This window comes from Betta splendens, chromosome 5, assembly GCF_900634795.4.
Source record: "Betta splendens chromosome 5, fBetSpl5.4, whole genome shotgun sequence".
Taxonomy (NCBI): Eukaryota; Metazoa; Chordata; class Actinopteri; order Anabantiformes; family Osphronemidae; genus Betta; species Betta splendens.
In genome coordinates this window covers 8,015,771-8,032,993 of record NC_040885.2, presented here as the reverse complement: position 1 = coordinate 8,032,993, position 17,223 = coordinate 8,015,771, and the positions used below count along the sequence as shown (strand labels likewise).

The window sequence follows — 17,223 nt, the reverse complement described above, 5'->3', positions numbered from 1 at the left end:
AACAGGTGGCATTTCTTAATGGGAAGCAGGAGGGTCTGTGAAAACGACTTTGTATTGGTTGACAGGTAGGAAACGTGACCTCTGGGATCAAATGAAGGGATGTTTCCACTTTGACAAACACATTGACCCACTTTGGCCCCCGAGGTGATACAGGAACGCGTATCAGCTTCCTGACACATCCCTCTCACATTGTTTAAATTAGACTGTTTTTTTTAACATTTTCAAAGAGCCCAGTACACGGAGAAAGAAAAAGATGGAGATAGAACCTCCTGGTCGTAATTCCTCCGGGGGACGATGTGTAATCAAGACGCTGAGCTCCGCCGAGCCTCAAAGACAAACCCTGCCATTCATTTTGTGTGGTAATTGGCCTCCTACTGTACGAGTGGCGCGTCAGAATGCGATCGTGTGGCGTTGTTAGCAAGCAGGAAAGAGTCCCGAGTGCTGCGGCAGCAGCACTGTGATCAGATTGACCTGTTCACAATCACTATATGAGGGTTTGATGCCGCTTGACCCCACCTGGACACCAACACATATCAAGAACTGCTTAATCGTACCTCGAAACGTCCCTCGATGCCGTCGTCCCTGTGTGAATCCGACCGGAGGACGTCCGCTGCCTGTTTGGACGGAGGGCGAGCTGCAACAGCGGGCTCCAGCAGGTGTGGTGGAGGAGGGCTGGAGTTCAGCTGGGGCGGAGGCTGCATGGGTTGTGGTCAAGTGTCACGTGCTGGATCCATTTACTCAGGAGGCTTTCGTGTGTGATCTAGGGCCCAAAGCACAGCCAGCAATGAGCATCAGTCGCCCCGAAGGACGGCCGCGAAGAGGTCTATAGGTGCACAAAGTGTAAGCAATAGTTTACATGATGTCTGAGTCTGAAAGCGTTTAAAATCCCTGCCCGTCCAACCATGTGTCTCCGTTAGACGTGAACGCGTGGTTCCCAGTGTGAAGCGCGGAGGCGGAGGTGTGACGGCGACAGGGCGGTGGAGGAAAAGCACAACAAATCATCAGCACTCGTGGAAACTCCTTCGAGACTGTTGGAAAAACAGCCGCAGGTCCCGCCATCAAAGCTGGGGGGGTTTAATGAACGCGGACGACTGTAAACTGAACAGGAACTTCTGAGTAACATTGGGAAATAAAGTGAGCGCGTCCTCATCGCGGGCTCCACAGAGACGCCGGCCTTCATGGGAGCTCAGCTGGTGATGGAGGTCGGTGGATGCAGCCTCCTTTGAATGAATATAGCTGTCTCACGGCGCCCACTGTGCCCGTCTCCCACCCGCCACACAAAACCGGGCTCTGAATGTAGGTCACGCTGCCCCCGGGGGTTCCCAGGCCGCGGCATCTTTGCATTTATTGTCGTATGTGTTACATATGGTGACGGGGGGATGGGGGGAGGGGGGAGGGGCTACCAGGATCAGGGTCCTGATGAAACTTTGAGAACAACGTTATTAAAATAAAAGAGGAATTACAGTAAGTGGAGACTTTACATTGAAGTGGTGGATTAGAGCTGCCACCATCATGACCTGCACCTGACACAGACTAATAACCTTTAATGCCCAAAGCGAATGGTGACGGGCGTGACTGGCTGAGCCACGTGACTCGATGCACCCGACGTGACGTCTGCCTTCACGGACGTCAGACGTCCACGTCACCCCTCGCGCCTCTCGAGCGACTGACTCGGCGCTTTCCACCTGATCCTCCACTTTCTCGTCTCTGCTCCGCGTTGCACGTAAAGCGGAGCGACACGCGGACTCCACGTCCCCGCGTGCGCTGTTCTGCTTCTGTCAGCGTGACTGTGTCCCTCCTACAGAGACGGAGGCTTCACCAGCTCCCTGCAGCGCTGGTCACAGCTGATCGTACAGTACCTCCATGTGCCCCGATGATGTCATCACCAACCTGTCCTCACCGACAGCTTTACTTAGACGTGAGATTCAGACGCTTCTTGAACCTTGCTCATTTTTCCCAGAGTCTCCGTGTAGAAATGCTACGACAGGAAGCGCTCTCATTATTGAGCCGCACTTAGTGCAGCTCTAAATCACAGCGTCGCCCCACAGGGCACACAGCAGCCTCTATCTTTAGACCCTTGATTTGAATGAGCACCCCCCCCCCACACACACCCCCACCCCCCAGGGAGAGCAACAGATGACTGATCGCTCCTTCAGTGCAAACCCGCATGCAATAAATAAAGAGTTAAACCGCGACATAAAAGCAAAGACTGCGAAGACAACACGTTTCTATCATCTCCATTGTCTTTTTTTTTTTAAATAATCGTCATTATAATGAAACAGAACACTGGTAAGAAACCCTCCAATTTTCCATTTTAATGCATGTTTGACACAGTGGAGTCGGTGGCGAGCAGCTGCTGGTTGTCAAAGTTAATCTGACAAGTCAGCGCTTCCAGCTAAATTTGCTCCTGTTGCCTTTTTGCTCGTACCTATGAAGAACTCACCGGAGGCGCTCGGATCCTTCCAGCCACTCTGCTAATGAAGGCGGGGGTGCGCGCGCGCGCGTTCGCGTCTTAAAGATGAGACGCGAGCCGCGCGCTCAGCCACGCGCGACTGCGCTCCCCTCCGTGATGAATGCCGCTCGTCCTGAAGCAAACTCCGACTTCAAAGATGTGTATTTTTAGGAAATATGAGTCATTTCCTCCTGTCAACACAAGGGCTTATATTCAAATAGGCTGTTTGAGGCAGAGGCGCCTTCACGTGCTGCATGCGTGAAACATGCGGGAAACCAATCAACAATGATTGTTTTCCACACAAATAGTGATCTGTATCACATTATTATGAATAATATTGTAATATTGTATTATTGTAAATAATAATAGCTTTAAATCTGAACCTTCTCAAGTCTCTCAGGAGAGATATTTGCGACCTGCTCAGCACACTGTGTGCTGCACATGTGGAGTCAGTCTGTGGAGTCATGATGACACACATCTACAAATATGGGTTAATCAAGAAAAACGGCCAATGACGTTCACGTTTCCTAATATGCATCAGGATTTGCTTTAAGTCAAAGGAGTTTTACTGGTCAATGTTCTGTGAGCCGTAATCACAAACCTCAGGGCTTCACAAGGTTTCCGACGTAGAACTCCTTCTACTCCAGAGCTTAAATCCAAATAAGCACAAGCACACGGAACAAAAGGTGCCTGAAGAGAAAGATCAGGGGATTTATCTGATTCTAACTAAATGAACTCGTCCACGCTCTTTTAAAGGAGCCACCAGCTTTTAAATGTGCTACATCAGTTTGGGGAAATATGCAAAGTGAGAGGCAGATTTGGCTTTTACTAAATGGAGCAAAAGTACGTTTGCTGCAAATTGAAACGGTTGATCCTAAGCTTCTTGCGAGGGAAACAGCAAACGCACACATTTACACTCTTATACAACACACGCGCTCTGAATCGACCCGGAACGACCCTGCGTGTTTGTGAATGCATCACTTTAGAACATTATCAATATGACCCAGGCAATAAACAGACGCTTCCAGCGGCTCCGTGATGTTTCTGCGACTCTTCGGTCGTGTTTTTTTCTTTTCAGGCGCTACAAGGCCGCCGCAGCTATTTCACCCGCTTTAAACAGCTGGCAGCCTCATTTTGTGCGAACAAAAAGGAAGGAAATTAAAAGTGAAGTGACGACGGCTTCTTCTGCCGTGTCACTCTGAGGTAACTGGTGAGTGGGTGAAATGCGAACTCTGCACAGGCTGAAAGAGAAGGAGCTGGTGCTGCAACACGCCGCGCACACACACACACACACACACACACACGCGGTAGGAAATGTAGGGCGCTGCAAAGGTGTGTGACAGACAAACAACAGCAGCCTCTAGTGGAAGAGCTGTGATGGAACACAGGGTGTGTGTGTGTGTGTGTGTGTGTGTGTGTGTGTGTGTGTGTGTGTGTGTGGCGAGTGAGACAGCGTGGGGGTGTTCAGACATCAACTTTATTGTGAGGCCTCTGTATACTGTAAAAAAGGGTGGGCGTGCGCCTACACCAGCTGAAGAATCCGTCAAACGCCAAAATATGGCTGCGAGAGAACACGCTCCGCGTGTTTGACGCCGAGCCCTGAGGCTCGGTCATCAGTAATTGAAGAGAGGAGACCCAATATAGGAGATCGCAGCTACAGCGCCACGCTATTTACAGTGATGAACGATGCCCTGAAATGTGACTTCCATCACACGCCCGCTCCCCTGGTCGTGTTTTATTTAGTCTCCTGTCCAGACAGGCAGAAGGAAGAGAAGCAGAAGCTTTAGCTTGGGATCATCCCCAGCTGCGGCCGCTGCAGAGGCCCAGATACTGACGTCACGGGTCCTTTCCGAGTCCCGTGTGCAGAAACATTCAGAAACACGACGGCGTTAAAATGAGCCCGACACAAACCAGGACCGTGCTCGTTTGGAACAGGGAACTCTTGCAGCCTGTGACAGCTGCAGGAGCGCGGAGCAAAACCGGCAATTGTGTCTCAGGGGTTGGTTGTTACTGCCGCGCTGTTATCTGACTTTAACGGGATTGGGCTCATTTGCATGGGTGATCCCTCAGGGAGCGGCCGTCCTCAGCGCCTCGTGGAAACAGAGATGAGGAGATGAAGACGCAGAGGGCGGCGTGCGCTAACACACGCTCACACGCTAAAGGACACGGCATCGATGCAGACACATAAACAGGGATTTTGAGGCTCCATGAAACAAGCGACCGACTAAATAACAGAATCTGTTCTTTGTGGCAGTTATACTTCCTACTGTAGATGTCACACAGCTTATAGATAATATACAGTGCACCTTGTTACGTAAATCCCTAAATAACTCACAAGGTAGAAGAACCCAGAAGAAGAGGAGCTCTGACTCGTTCTGGCTGCTTTCCTGAGGTCGGCTAAGACACAGGGTTCACATTTGCAGCACAGAATTAGCTCCACGGGGAGTAGATCGATCCTGTGCCGAGCGTCGGGTCCTAGAACCAGGTTATTCTGAGGAGAGGCCATGAAATGGGCCTGTTAGCGCTTAGCGGCGCTGCGGCGCATTTGCTTGTATTGTTGTATTGTATGTATATTTTTGCTTTGCTTTCGGAGTTCTGCTCACGGAAGCTCCAGCTCGTGGACCGAAGGAAGCAACGGCCTCATCATCAACGGCCTCATCATCAACGGCCTCATCCGTGGAACAGCCTTTTACTTAAACTGTCGATTTTTAGTGCAAACACACAGAAATAAGCGCCCTTCTCTCATATCACGCTCAGCCACGTTACCTAGTTCTCCTAGTTTTTAATGTGGTGCTTTCACAAACACACATGACAGACCGAGTGTTCCCAGTGCCTTGTAGGGCTGAATAATGTATTAATGCACTAGAGCAGAACGGCGTAGTAGCTACAGTAGCTGATGGTTTCCCCAGCAGAACCATGACTCAGTCTGAAAAGCAAACTTTTGCCTGTTTGTGTGGCTCCGCTGCCACCAAAGGGCTTTTCTACTGCTACCGGGACGTCATTATCACGGCCCGAATATTTTTCTGAATGTTTCACCTACTGTACATAATATGTAAAAAGATATGGGGAAGTCTGGGGAAAACACTGTTAAACGTAATCTGACCTTTGACCCACCAGTTGACCAGTTGATCCCAACGCCTACTGCACTGTGCTACAACAGCCTTTCATAGCTTTGCTATCTTTTACCCAGACAACCTATTTTCCCACCAGGATAATGATTTTGACCTTGGCTTCACAGATCCAATCCATGTCCTACTGAAAATGTTGGCAACATCAAACAATGAGATTATTTCCTTTGACTTTTCCCAAGGTAATGGCCACAATACTGGGACTCAACTGCCCTCTACCCACAAAACAAGGGCTCTGTTTTATTTGTTAGTTGTCACAACCTCCAAAGAAGTGTGACTGTTTGTTTCTCTGTGTTCTGAAAAGCGATGGGGCTGTGTTAGCTTTAGCAGCCATGCTAATCCCTTATGTCTCCACTTTTTATGGCAAAGCTGCTTTTGCTCCCATTTGGCTGATTTCATTCTTTCTCCTTCATCTCTAAATGCCCATGCTAGCATTAAGGAACCATCTGTGGTGTGTTGCACCGGCCACTAGCTTAAGGCTCTGGTTTTTAAATAGCAGCAATGGAGGAAGTAGCTTCAAATGGAGCACGCTCGGGCTTTGGTATTATTATACAGGATGGCGATTTTAAAATGTCCAAAAAGCCCTGAGAGCTGCAGTGGGGACAGGAAGGGAATGTTGATGTTGTTGGATGTTTGAGGCCTGATTTGGGAATGAAGAAAATAGAAATAATTTAAGAACAAGAACAAAACAAAAACAAGGTAATGTATTTCTCTAAATAAACCTCCGTGTGTGTGTGTGTGTGTGTGTGTGTGTGTGTGTGTGTGTGTGTGTGTGTGTGTGTGTGTGTGTGTCTGACTCACAGGTCATGTGACTTGGCAGCGGCACTGACTCTGATGATGATAATGAAAAGACACAAGCTTGAGAGACACGCAGCCAAACAAACACGTCGGGTTCGAGCTGAGCGCGAGGCAGCGCATTTTTCTGACATTTTCTCCGGCGACGTTTCCAGATGAATTGAGGAAACAAAAGAGAAAGAAGTGTGAAAACAAAACACATTTATGCTCCTCTTTTCTACTTTCCCACAGGAAATGTGAGCGCGGGACCAAAGGAAAGCCTTGATACAGTAAATGAGAGGAGACACCATAAGAACAGACTGCCTCTGCTCCACAGCGCAACAATCACCAGCCTCTGCATCTCTCCGGCATCGGCCACGTCTAAAAGGCTCTGCAGCCCCCGTTCACTTCTATTTTGGATCAAGATGCATGGATGGCAGGAGCTGCTGTCACACGGCCTGCTCCTCTGGCTGCCGCTTCAACCGGAGCACTGACTCGGGTGATATCTGCATTTAAATCTGGGGGGCGAGGCGTCGGTCAATATTTTACCCGTTCTGTAGGAAATGAAGTGTAATGAAGTTTGTCGTGCGATTAAGGACAGACATTTTTAATGCTACAAAGCTGCGTCCATGTTTGTTCAGGACTAAAACCTGAACACAACCAAATCGCTTAGTTTGTTGTGTGTGTTTGTCATTTATTACATAACCGTGTTTGCTGTCATATCATTTTTATGTCTGCTTATTACCTAGTTTATGCCTTTTTAGTGTGTTTAATTCTCAATCAGCTGCCGCTCAAAGCCAAACGAGTGAATACCTTCATTTTATTTCCTCCAGCTCCTTTTTCAAAGCACGTTCTGATGCTTTTCTTTATTTATCACTCGTCTGTTTGAAGGCATTGCTGGAGGAATAATTACGCGTGGCACCATCTTGGAGACGCCTGACAGAGGCAAAGGTCAGGGAGGCGGTTGTGCAGGTAAATGCAGCACGTGAGACTCGGATTCGTGTCAAAAGCAGGAGAAAGGCTCTCCAACACCATCGGAGTTTGATCGTAACAGGGGTCTCTGCAGCCACGACACATTTTGCTTTGGTTCCAAATGGTTTATGAAATCTGTTGATTGTGGTGGCACGGAAAGCAATTTTCAGATGTACAGATACAGCAGGAAGATGAATTGTGCAATATGTCTTTGGAAAAATAGACCAAGCAGTGCAGCGTGGCACACGCACACACACACACACACACACACATACACACACACACACACACACACACACACACACACACACACACACATGCGTACAGTAGACTACAGTAAGGTGAAATGAAATATTTATTTTTATATTTGGTTAGTGTGCATAATAAACTTCATCGGTTGTGATATGACACGTGTTTCATTTTGTTAAATTTCACAATAAAAGCTCATTGTGGCTGCTAAGATTAATTCAATAAATTCCTAATCCTTGTGGATAAACAATACAGCCCCGTGATTTATTATGTTGACGTCCCGTATCATCTGTTATTTTTAGTGGAGATCCTACGCAGGTTATTTTTAGCGGGGCAATAAAATGACATTGTTATTGTGTAATGCAGGTCTCATTGCTAAAAGCCCAGAGCGGCTTTCGTCTGAGGCAGTCACCTCCACTGGGCGTCATCAGCCAACGGCTTCTCCTAATGGCCCATAAACTCCCCCTGTGTTCCTGCCACTGGCTTCAAGTCTCATTTGTCAGCATTCACTCCAGGGACCAGCGTCATGCAAGGAAGCTTGGCTAAAGCCAGAATCAAGGCCTGCACAGTCCTGCTGCGCTCTCCTGTCAAACCTCTGAGCTCTCAAAAGCCCAGCCATTGTATCAAGCCGGCGCTTTGGAGAACCTGAATCTGTAATTATCTGTATGATTAACGCTGAATGCATCTGCTCTATTGTGTTCGGCTGTGAAATGCAACCTGAACCGTTTGAGCGGCTGTGTTTTTTTGACCGCAGGAGGTTAAATACAAAGGTGCAGCACTCTGGCAGCCATCACCTGAACGGGTGGACACAGGTTTCTTGTGAGCGCGCCGCGTTGATTTTCTTTGTTTGATCGCGCGTCACGCTGTCCGGGGCGCTGGCAACCGCGGGTCATGCTAGGATCGGACCTGATGAGAATGGGACGTGGATGCAGTTGCAGGAGGTGGAGGGAGCTGGAGCCCATCTCAGCTGTCACATATGCAGACAGGAAAGCATTCACACACGCTCCTCTGGAAGAAACACACTAAAAGGTGGTAAACTGGTACATGATGCGTTTACTGGACTGTTCAAATCGTGGTTTATTCCCATTCTTTCCAGATTAATTGTAAACCTACAGTAGACGTGTGCTGTGCTTAACATACACATAAAATCTAAGTTTAGTCCTGCTTATAGTAATTAGTAATGACACTTATAACTATTTTTATGGATCATGAGATTAACTTAATGGGTGTTTAAGCTTTGATCAAAAGACTTCTGCTGTCTCTGTTTTCACATACCTAATTAATTAAACGCTGCTGATCCTATGTGATTCTTGTATTGCGTTATCAGGTCTAGCTGAGATGTAGAAAGTAGTAAAAGCGTGACACACAGCTTTGTATGAGGATGTTTCATTCTCACTTAGCTCTTTCACTTGGGAGTCAGTGGCTATTACATGACTGCATGACATCATCTTTGCCTGCAGCATAAAAGAAGGAACGCTTGTTATAGTAGTGGAGGTTGTGATGCATGAACAGCTGATGATGTCAGCATGCTTTTCTTGTTCTAGTATCAAGGTTACAGATTACACACTCCTGCACCTCAGTGACCTTATAGACCAGAACTGGCACATTTGCCTTCTTTTATATATTTAGGTTGCTTTGTCCCACAAGTGAAAGATGGTGACAGATAGAGTCACACATACAGTACATCATTGTACCGTATAGTGCGATTTGTACTGTATGCTGAATAATGTGCTTGAGGCAGAAAGTGCTTATGACATAATAGTAATAGTGATCATTTCTTAAAGACTGTTCTGTTAGACTGCAGGAGGTTGACACTCATGGAGTCATTGTGCAGCTATGATGGTACATTTCACCTATAGAACTACAGAGAGACACCCCAGTGTATGAACACGTGCATGTACACTGTCATTTTTGCTGTTTCTGGCTCTCTCTCTTTCCGCTGACTTCTATTAGGCACTCGTCTGTGTCTAGATTCAAATGCGTGACCTGACAAGTGGACAGAGGTTTGACAGTCGCTCATCAGTGCAGTACTGAAGTGCTGAATTCAAATCAGGTATATGAAGGTGCACAGGAAAACTTAATTTATTTACCTACAACGAATATGCAGTTTCTCCTTTGATTATTTTTATAAAATCATATAAAATTCAATTTATTTTTTTCTACTGTTATATAAGATTTATACTGTAGCTAAATCTTTGAATTAGATATTTGTATGACTCTGTGTAATGTGGCAATGAAGCAATTCATTAATTCTCCATTAGAAAGAAACTCTAACATTAAAACATTAAACCTTTATTTCAATCTCATCAGCTGATTAACTGGTTCATCTTGTTCCAGCTTCTCAAATATGTACAGTTTATGATAAAATATTCATTTTCAGTTTTTTTGCTGTTTGAAAACAAAATGTGCTTGTTTTGTCAACAATAAGAATATTAGGAGTAGGTTAAAGGAAAACATCAAAGTAAAAGTAGTTGGAAGTTTGAGTCACCATCACCCCAGAGATAACATCACACAAACTCTGTATCTCTTATCCAGTGTTCAGCCACTGAATGGACTGTAAACTTGTTAGGACACGACGTGCTGCTCGTTCTCCTCAGGAGTGGAGGCTAAGCATACAGTGGCACAGAGCGTTGATCCCGGCTGAACTTTTGTTTCTCTGGCTAATGAGCTGCCAAGTCTGTTCAGCGCTGCACGCGGTTAATCAATGTTGTCAGGCGGGCTGATGAGCAGGTGCAGACATGAGACATAAATGGTACTATTTCCTTAATTAGTCCGGGTCACAGTCGTCCCAGCGTTCGCGGAACTGAGCGAAAGGTCGCTTCCCTCCAATTCTGACATGCTGTTTCCGCTGACATCCTCCTAATTTCTCTCCCTGATTGTTGGGAACCTTATCTTCTGTATCTGGCAGACACATTAAGTTGCTTTGTGCGTATGAGGAAAAAGAGAGACAGACCATCTGCTAATCAGCTGCTCATATAAATAATAAAGCATAGAGTATTTACCTATAGCACTGATCTGCAATATGAATGGCTTAGTTAAACTGTAAATATTGTTAAATATCTATTTAAACAGTTTAATAAAGCCAACAGTGATTCGCCGTCTTCCTTTTAATGATGCAGGTAGCACTCTCTCCTCACACGGCTCAGCTGCTTCAGAGCAGTAGCCACTTTGAATCGAATGCACATGAGGCGTTCTCATCTGCAGAGTTCATGTTGCAGCATACATGAGCAGAATACAGGCCAAGGTGAAGGCCGTGCATTCGCCGCACACGCCCGTATCATCTCTAGTGCCTGGAAACTGCGCCGCGTCGGGCCGGAAAAATGAGCGCGAGCTGCTCATTTCATTTCCTGCATCTCATTCTGAGCGTTCAGAGCCTTCCCCTGGAGAAAGTGTCGAATGAACAATGGATTCATTATGTTCCAGTTCAGAATTTCTGCCTGAAAATCCCTGAAGGGGGATCTGCTGGGAGAGTGATCAATGAGCAATAACTTTGCTCTGTATGCAAAAATTGATTGTGGGGGGAACGTCTCAGCTTCAGGCAAAATGTCAGATCACCACACTTGGTCAACAGGTGTGGTCACACAGGCTGATGAGAATCATGAATGGGCTTCAACAGGCGGGTGATGAGGAGGTATCACGTTCGCCCGGCTTATGGTACATCAACGTAAGTGTTGACCTTTTAAGCGATGCTGTATTGCTGTCCTGGCCTCCACCTCCTGTGGGTGAGCGCGATCAAATGTGACATGTGGGGAGCAGGCCTGTAATAAAGCAATAACCCTGTGGTTCCTGCTGCATTAGCACCACCACGCTAAATAGTGTCTGATTTGTCTGTTCCAGTCTAAAGCCAACAGCGTGTGTTTATATCAGCTGTTGTATTTTAAATAATGGTGTTAAAGTACAACGGCACTGATTTCGGTGTATCTTTAGTCTGTCCCGAGCTGAATTTAGACTGACACTGTGAAACAAGTCACAGCGAGAACCAGAGCACCAGTGTTTGTCCTAGTTAGGGAAACACAGTGAGCTGTCCGTGGTCCTGAATCCATGAAGTTCATATTTCATTCCTCTGCTCTTCACGCTGTTCGCTTTATTGGCATGACTTGCCGACTCTATACAGCCTCTAACAGAAGGCGACACAACGAATTACGTTCCCTGCACAGAAAAGCGCAGTCTGATAATAGCAGATGGGCACATCTCCAGTGTTATTATGTTCAGCATGGCTCCCGATTTGCCTCAGTGTGAAACAACTATCTGAGCATCTTGAAGAAATTAACAGGTTGGAATTCCTTCCTTGTTTTTCTGCTCAGATTTCACTGCTTTGCCAGTTTACTGTAAAATCTACAGTAAGATTTGTAGACATTTCTCTCTCACACACATCTGCATTTATAACCTACCCATAATCACCCTCATGTTCATTCATTACAGTTTTATTTACCTTCGGAGAAAGAAAAGTGTCATTTTATATTAAAACGCCCTCGTTCTTCTACACTGTTCTATGGCAGAAGCCATATTTTCTTTAAATGTTTGAATGTTATGAACCTGAACCGATGTTTAGATGCAATATAAATTTCATGTTTTTACACATAACAAAACACTACAATTAAGTCCTGGTAGCGCAGATACATTAGTCTAAGAAACTAAATGATTGGTTACGACTAATAATGAAAGCGTTTCGCTCCTGTTTGCTCTCTCCCTCTCTCTCTCTCTCCCGCTCGCTCTCTCTCTCTCTCTCTCTCTCGCTCTCTCTCTCCGGAGTTTGTTGGTTGGTTGCGGCGGCGTCTCAGTCTCCATCCCGACTCGCAGCCCGACAGCCTGACGGACGGACGGAGGCAGCGGCCCCGCTCTCCACCTCTCTGGCTGCGCGTCTCTCGCGTTTTGCATCGCTCCATCGTCTCTCAACGCAGAGCGCGAACCGGAGCCCGGTAATGGAGACGGCCGCGGACCGGGGCTTTTCCTTTCCAGGGGGAAGAGATGCAAACTCGCCGGAAGAATAAGGCGTCAAGGCACAAACACCGGTTTTCAGCGGAGACCGTCGCCGCTGCTGTTTGTCACAGTGACGCCTGGCTGCGTTTTCCTCTTCCTCTCCTCATTCGCCGACGCGCCTTCGAGACCAAATGCTCCGCTCGGGAAGTTACGGGCGAAACGCGGATAAATCCTCCACGGCGTCTTCTCCGATTTGCAAGAGGCGCTCTCATCCAAAGGTAGAGAAGCGCTCCGCGGCGAGCGAACTGTTGAATTACTGCACGTTGTTTGCGTCTGGCGGCCCCACGGATCGCTCCCTGGACGTATATGTGCTTTACATATTAAGTCAAATCTGTTAGACAGGAGTGAACTAAGTGGGAGGGAGGGTGAGTCATGCTGATTCAGTGTTTACGCTGCGCCTTTGCGGCTTTAAAAGACAGACAGACAGGCTTTGGGCTGTTTCTTCAAAAAAAAAAAAAAAACACATCCACTCTCAGTGGACCTCGACTCGCCGGTGCCTCTGTGGTTAAACAAAACAGTGGGCGACGCGTCTGTGGGATGTTGTGATGTGTGTCTGAAATGATGCAGCTCCTCCTCCCTCGTTCCTCAGCTGTACTGGGTTTTGACAGGTAAAGCGACGCGTAATGGACGTTTGGAGACTTGGGTGGCAGCTATTGGCCGCCTCACGTTGGTGACCTGTCATGTTGGATTAATGGCACGTTAACCACAGGCTGCAGGAACACTTCCGTGCATGTGTTTACGCAGGAAGGGAGGGTTCACACGTATTGTTTATGTTTGCTCATGTACTAAGTATTAATGTGTTTCCTAAGTGGCCCCATGGGATCAGTGCTGTGTTATATAATGGAAGACCTTCCTTAAATCTGAACGTATTTAATGTGTGTCTGTTAAACATCGGCTTTCAAAAGTGAAATAATGAAGCTCGTGTTGTGAAACGTGAGCCTCTTGACCGCAGCCATAGGCGGCCCTGAGGATGAGAGGCATGAAGAGTCTGCTCAATGCTAAACATCAAGGGGCCAAAACACTCCAGCTCAAGACTTTCTCCGTGAAGTAGGCTTTTCTTCATCCCGTGCATTGAGGTCTTTAAAATAAGGGAAACGGCCTCCGCTTCCACAGCAGATGATTCGGCTCAGTCTTCCGGACCCTTATTTACAGGGGCAATTACCCCACGAGCTCCAGTGAGTCAGCGCTGCCCCCTCAGCAGTCGCGTCCCCGCAGAACGGGCCGAGCGGCGCCCGTCGATGTTGGGAACAGCGGGGATTAGAGCCGCCTGCGTCCTGTAAAGCGGGCGTCATGAATGTCATGTGCTTAATGACGCGCTGATGCAGATCCGGCTCAGCTCGGACACTAATCGAGGCAAATCGACAGGGTTCGGCTTAATCAAATCGACTCCGGTTGGAGTGTTTTTTTTTTTGTTTTTTTTTTACTGTAGATGACGCCAGAACACGCGCGGCGCCTTTACTAGGTTGCGGTGTCTTTCATTCCATCAAATTAACAATGGATTTAGGTCTGGATACCCTTTTAGCACAGCTTTCTGAGTGACCTGAAAAGCAGCCTAACTGCTGCGTTAGTGGCCTCAATTTGCTTCAGCTGCAAAAAAAATGGCAAAAAGCCCTAGTAGGCTATGCTAACTCATAGCCATTTATGTCCATCTTCCCCCTCTTGTCCTCTCACTCTCTCATCCACTTTCACACACGCCGCCTCTCTCTCTCTCGCTCTCGCTCTCTCTGTCCTGCTAGTATGCACTCACTCAAACTGTGTCTCATCGCATCTCATCACTCTCAGCAGCACTCTGCCATCTCTGCTTGTCACACACACACGCACACACACAAACACACACACACACACACACACACACACACACACACACACACACACACACACACACACACACACACACACACACACACACACAGAAGTACGTCATGTTAAATATTACCTGATCAAATCTGTAACCTTTCACACCTACCTCATCAAACGGCGCCGCTGATTGCTTTGGTCGCAGGCTTCTCCTGCACACGATGATCCCCGCTTGAGTTCAGCGCAAGGTTAACTGTGGGTCTAAGTGTGTTAGAACGACAGCGCTTCCTTTCGCCCTCATCGGAGGGACGGGATGAAAACATCTCCTACTAGAACTTCTGGAGTGCGCTGGTATTTGAAGGGCAGGTCATTCCTATTCCCCCGATTTGCGCAGTGGCTTCGTTTTCAACGGGTGGTCGGATGCAGAGGCCCATTTATAATGTATAGAGGAGGCCTGTATTAAATATCTGCAGAGTTGGAGGTGTGTGTTCCTCGGCTCAGCCAGCGAGGCTACATTACAGCACATTGCATCAATAGAGGGGTGAAGGCAATATATGGAAACGAGGAGGAATATTTGTGTAGTTGTGATTGTGCCGAGTCACCAGCATGTTGTGACACATTGGAGTCTGTGAGCTTGCGGGTAATTATTCTTTTATCTTATTCCTTTAACAGTAAATAAAAATGAAGTTTAATGTGAAATGATTATGGTCCTTGACCTAGACACCAGCCCTAAACTCCCAGCAGCTCTGCCTTCAACAGCACTACTGTAGCTGCGGACCATCTATCATTTAAACCATTGATCTCCCTGATGCCGGAGTTCAAGGATGAAAACATGAAAGGAAGTCTGCGATCACGTATCAGCGCATTCTGAAGCCGCAGAAAGCAGCAGAAGTCTATATTTAAAAGGCCTCCGTAGAGAGAGAGAGGATGCCGTCACCCCCCCCCCCGCTGGGACGTGCATCTGCAGGAGGACCGATCTCTCACAAATCTGTGTCCTCTCCACTTGTTCTCCTCAAACCTCCTTGAAATGAATCAAAGCGCCACATCCGCTCGCTCGCTCGCTCGCGGCGCGGCTACGGCGTGTTCTGGATGAGCGATGTGTGCCTACTCTGACGTGAGAGCGAAGAATAGACATCACATTTGTTTGTCTTCCATAGCAGATGGCGCGAATAACCAGGATTCAATAATTCAAAAACTGAATAATTTACACCTGGAAATGTCAAACAGCTTCTGTTTTTGCTTTTCTATTTGCCAACAACTTGTTCTCGGTCCTGAAAAAATGAGTGGGACCCTGTTGGATCCTTGATAACAAGCAAACTTTCCTCATGATGAACTAGATGAGGCACAAGAGAACCGCCTGGATTCACCAGCAGTAATGTGTTTATGAGGCTGATTAACATGCAAAATGATCGGGTTTAAGTACATCAGTGTTGTCATCATTTCATTACAAGGCACGACATGCACCCATGTGCTGATTCCTGACTCTAGGAGGAAATAATCACCCCCTCTTCACGTGAAGGCCCCTAAAACGAGGGCGGGGTCGCGTCCGACCCCTGACATCTGTGACTTACTGTGACGCCAGGCGTAATTCGACGGCTCACGGCCCCGGGGGACGCGGGCCACGCTCTCTGCAGCTAATAGCCATGCTAGCCACGCGGCGCCGGGGTTGGCAGAGGCCCAGCCTGGCAAAGGGGGAGCTGCACCACGGGGACTGTTGTCATTCCGCGCACAACGCCATGATCTACTACGGCTGGCGTGACTCTAGGAGACGCCACAATCTGCCCCCGACTCAGGGAGGAAATCGAACAAAAGAAACAATAAATCACCATTTGTATCAATCTAATAATCGCCTGTAAACACCTCATCCGCTTCTGATTTTTCGTCTTCAGTTGTTAAAATTATTTATTAATTATTATTTGCCCTGAAACATATCAGTAGCACCATCACACCTGTTTGACTCTATCCATCAGAGACGGTAAACAATGGCCTGTGCACACAGTTTGCATGCTGATGCGGTTCATGCGCAGCTACGGGCTAATTAAAATGCATGTCAACCATTCAAATAAGCATCCGCTGAAGGAGCGCTTCTCGCAGCGGCTCGACAACATTTTCCTCCCTGCAAAAGCTTGAAGTCTGCGGAGCCCCAAGGACAATTATGCACCGCGGCGAAGCTTTGCTAATGATCACGTGTAGTTACGCAAAACACCCACCTAAGGTCAACACAGGTAGAACCTGAAGCAACTCTGGTGTGAACTGTAAGAGAGGCTGCTGGTCAGTGGCTTGAAACAACAGGCGGAACAAATATCCAAGATTCTCCCAGTTTGTTCATCATCGTTATCAGAAGCGTAATGGTTGTGTTTTCTCTGTGGATGATTAATGGGTTGCCTTCGCTGAACCGGGCCAGTAGACGCGTCCGTGTCAGAGCAAGTGATGCCACTCCGCGTGCCTTTGAAGTGTTGTTTTTCCTCCGAGTCAAACGACTCCCCCCCTCTCCCCCCTTTTTCTCCCCCTCCCGGACAAATTTGCAGAGAAATAAGCAGCGCGAGTTTGGAGGCGCATTGTCGCCAGTGAAGCATTTCTGCTGTGCACTGTCTTGACTTTTCTTGGCTGCAGGATTAGAGGGACTTAGCTGTCGCTGGAACTTTTATGTCGCCTGGTCTTGTGCGACGCGTTTAATTCAGCGCTTGGATTTGACTTTGGATTTCATCAGACAGTTAAGAAAACAAAGAGATTCCGTGCGGCTGCGCTGTAGCGGAAGAACGGGACAACCTGACTAAAGAGACCACACGGGTCTTTGAGGCCTCGCTAGAGCAAAGACTAATTTAAAATAACCTTTTCTTTCTCAGACGTGTGTTGTTCATTTCATTTTTC

At 47.4% G+C, this 17,223-nt stretch overlaps 1 protein-coding gene across 6 annotated transcripts in view; it reads left to right on the top strand.

The window, feature by feature from the left end:
* The first annotated feature begins 12,341 nt into the window (after positions 1-12,341).
* Positions 12,342-17,223, top strand: part of dlgap4b (discs, large (Drosophila) homolog-associated protein 4b) — a 60,926-nt gene continuing 56,044 nt past the window's right edge. For 3 of the 6 annotated variants that reach the window (XM_041070711.2, XM_029152148.3, XM_041070710.2), the window contains exon 1: positions 12,342-12,773. The gene's annotated coding sequence lies outside the window, so the exon portion shown is untranslated. The remainder of the gene's footprint in view (positions 12,774-17,223) is intronic. The other 3 variants (XM_029152145.3, XM_041070709.2, XM_029152144.3) reach the window with 1 other exon arrangement.